This window comes from Camelina sativa, chromosome 16 (genome assembly GCF_000633955.1).
Source record: "Camelina sativa cultivar DH55 chromosome 16, Cs, whole genome shotgun sequence".
NCBI lineage: Eukaryota > Viridiplantae > Streptophyta > Magnoliopsida > Brassicales > Brassicaceae > Camelina > Camelina sativa.
In genome coordinates, this window is record NC_025700.1 from 18857420 (window position 1) to 18861786 (window position 4367).

The following is a 4367-nucleotide window of genomic DNA, read 5'->3' on the forward strand; positions in this document are numbered from 1 at the left end:
AGTATGGTAGCTTTATAATTCCCAATATAACTCTCTTTCCTTTTAATATTTTCTGTAAATCCCAACACTCAGATTCTCACCCCTAAATAACCCCTCCCCCAGAAAGAAAAAAAAATAAATAACACACTAAAGAACAAAGAACAGAGCTTCTTCTGAGTTCTTTAAAAAAAAAAAGAAAAAAATCGAAACTTTTTGATTCGATTATAAAGATGAAAATGAGAATGGGTTTGTTTTAGCGGTTTTAATTATCAGATGAAAAAATGAGGACAAGAGAAACTGAAGTAGAGATGAATAAAAGCTTTGTGAGTAGGATTGCTTTGTATTAATGGAAGAAGAAGCGAAACGAAAGAGGACGAAACGCTTCTTTCTCTCTCTCTCTCTCTATTTCACTCACTCTGATCCTTTTCTTTTATTTATTTATTAGCTAATTACTTCCCAATTTTTTTATTTAAATTAAAAAAACAAACCCCTCAAGGCCCCAAGTATGAAACTGAAGACTTTTGTCTGATTTTTTTTCTTTCTTTCTGTTTCTAACAAATAAATAGATATAATAAAGAAAAACAACTCGTGTCTAGCTAAATTTAAAAAAGGAGGATTGCGTTATTAGTTATTACTCTACAAATAATACTCATATTTGTATAAATTGTAGATAGCCAAAACAAAAAAAAAACCAATTTTTTTTTAGAAAATGTAGACATAATTACTTCATTACTACAACACAAATCTAGTCACATTGCAAGTATAAAATGAAATTGGTAATAGTTTCTTTTGTTTTATATATCGAATATGCTCATGATGACCTTATGCCAGGATTTATATTTCTTTTTTTAAAGTTAATTAGCTAAATAAGGATTAATTGTAATTTTGGATAACACGAGGACGCTAGACATATATTACATAACAACTAAATCAATCCTTTTTTATTGCTTGGTGGTGACTGGTGAGTGAATGATAAAGCTTTCTGAAAATGCAAGTAATGAGTTTTTTGTTTTGTTTTTTTCGTAAGTTTTTTTTAGTTATTGACGTGAATAAAATATCAATGGGTTCATATACTATCAATGTTTGGGTTAAGAAACTGTAAAGCCAAAAATCTAACAAACGGAAAGAGTTTATCAATGCTGATTACTGGTTTGTTTACATAAATATTTTTTATGATAATTATCACATGCTTTTATATGTAATTATACTCATATTTTCTTACCAAAAAAAATGCATCTTTATAGTAAAATAAATTATATAGTTTCTGTAGTTCAAGTAAAAAAAAAAAAAAAATCTTACGTAGTACGGATAAATAATAATTTAAATAATGATAATATTTTCCTGTAAAGAAAATGTTTCATTTCATCCTAATTTCTAAAATATATATGTGAAACGAGATAATTATTACTAATTTCTATAACGTTTACGATTAACAGAAGAAAGAAAAATAATTGTGAATATTTAATTTGTAGACATTATGATTAAGTTCATGGTGAAAATAAAAAATTCTCACCAGTCAAAAAAAAATTCTACCATTAGCTAGTTGTTATTCTTTAGAAAGAAGAAAGATGATTAAGATTTCCGCTCTCATATAAATGTCGTTTGATTTTTGTGTGTACATGTATAAAAATGCTAGTTATCTATAATTTTTAGAATTACGGTTTTTTTATTTATATAATATTTCGAGCATATGAGTCAATCACCGACGTAAACTTAATTAATTAGCTGACTAGAAGTAAGTAAGAAGAATGATAATTAATTTATACTCAAGTAAAATACCGACAATAAAAAAATAAAAATAAAAAGGCAGAGGTAAAAGAACATTATTAAACTAAAAGGGTGAATGTGGAGAGAAATTCTGAGTGAATTAATAAGAAGAGTGAAGAATGTGAACACTGGAACAACTGAACAAGAGTGTGGTGTCGGATCAGTTCGCTTCCTGCTCGACGCGTGTCTGCCAAAACTGCGTCGGTCTCTCGCGTTTTGCTTCTATTATTTTCTTTTCTTCTTTCTCTCTGATTCAATTATTTATAATTTTCCTCCATAACTTTTTTTTTATGTTCATGACAATATCTTAGTATTTTTGATTTTTATGCAATTTTCTCATTTGCACAAAAAATAAAATAAAAAAATGCAATTTTCTCAATTGCGGTTAGCAAGTACTGATACTGTGCTAAAAGTTTAAAAGTTCTACCGACTAAGTAATGGAGTTCATGTGTGGTGTTAAAATCTCTAAAATAGTCTCTTGCAATAAAAAAAAAAAGTTTAAATGAACAAGTTGGATTCTAGAAAGCTCTCACCATTTTCCTTTTTTTTTAATATCTATATATTGTGAAACGCATTTTCTTTGTTAAAAAGATTTGAACGAATGTTAACAGGAAAAAGATTTCGAATTATATAGTATATTGTATGTTTAACACGTGGGGGGAATAGTTTGTTACTTTGTTTAACTAAAAGTCACGTGTCCTATATGTTGTCGTTTCCTCATCAGTCATCACACTACTCCGAGTCGCTATGTCGCCAACGCTATGAGAGTTATTATTATCCACAAAATTTATATCTTTGTACGATAGTGTGAAGTAGTTGTATGTTATGATTGATTATTATACATGTGTTGGACCGTGTGATGCAACGAATATGCTGTTTATCTCAGGGATGCAACTACAACAGCTTTCCCTACAAGTCTTTTTTACATTGTAGCTTGGATATGATTTTGGGATCAAGATTTCTAATTTAATAATCCAATTACTGCCTATACTCTTTAAAATGAAAAACACAAGCAAGTACGTAGACATATATATTTTTCTTCTTTACGAATATGCTGTTCATCTCAGGGATGCAAATACAACAGCTTAAAAAATGTATAGAGTCAATAATCTCGCTTGGGCTAATTTAGCTCTGTTTCTATTGTAATTTATACTACTATAGCTCAAATCCAGAAGATCGGCAACGATAAGCCGATCTATATATAATAGCAAACCCACTTTTTTGTGTTAACTTTAATCTAATGGATGATATTAGTTCCACTTTTCCATCTAACGGTTTAAAATTATTAATGACTCCAACAATTGCAAATTATTAATCGTGCCTTTTCATCGCACCCCCATCTTTCAAAAATCACACCTCTTAACTTTTGCATCTTTTTGTTGTACCTCCATGTTTCAAAGATCACATCCATTAATTTTTACACCTTTTTATGTCACACATCTATGTCTTACACCTATTTGTTGTACCTCCATGTTTCACATCTATTAATTTTTACACCTTTTTATTTTACACCTCAATTTCTTACATCTTTTTGTTTATTATATATATAAACTAATTATTAATGACTCTAACAGTTGCAAATTATTAATCGTATCTTTTCATCGCACCCCCATCTTTCAAAAATCACACCTCTTAATTTTGCATTTCTTTGTTGTACCTCCATATTTCAAAAATCACATCCATTAATTTTTACACCTTTTTATTTCACACCTCTATGTTTTGCACCTTTTTGTTTATTATTTATATAAACTTTTAGAGACTACATAAACAAATTTCAAAAAATTGTTTTGTGAGTATTTTCAAAACTTACAAGTTAATAAATAAAATCTAAATAATTGTTTTATTGAAGTGTTAACTAACAAGCATCAATCTCTAATTCAAGGTAATTTTGTATTTTCGTTGTGAATGACCTGTTAGTGTTTCTTCACCAAATCTGTTAATTTTTTTTAGTTAGATTATTATTCTGTTAGATACGGTGGAACAAAATATGAGTGTACGTGGCTTTTTTTTTTTTGTTCAGTCACAATTTTTTTTTTTTAAATTAAGTTGGGAAAGAGTATAACATTCAAGCATATAAAATTTATTACAGGACAGTACCCTCCAGAAAGTCAAAAATATCAATAACGTTATCTTTTTCGCTCAGAATACGACCCGACTCGTGGTCACTCTGCGACGATAACCGAAAAAACCAAAACCGATATACGAGAGGCATGATGACATGTAGTGATGCTAGAGCTACGGATAAGCCAAAATTTTTTAACAAACATGGTATAATTTTATATATGTTTTATTATTGAATTATTTAACCTATTTATTTTTTTTAACAAACGATATAAATGTAAAAATCTCATCCGTTGAACTATTTAAAAATAATAATAATAAGCATCTACATATAATAGCAAACTCACTTTTGGGGGTCAATTTTAATCTAACGTATGAGATTGTTTCTATTATCTCATCTAACGGTTTAGAATGATTAATGATCTCAATAATTGCAAGTTTTTTTCCGATATTCGTGTTTCTTCGTCTTACCCCCATATTTTATAAATCGCACCTATTAAGTTTTACACATTTTCGTTTCACACCTCTTTGTTTTTATATATATATATATATATATATAT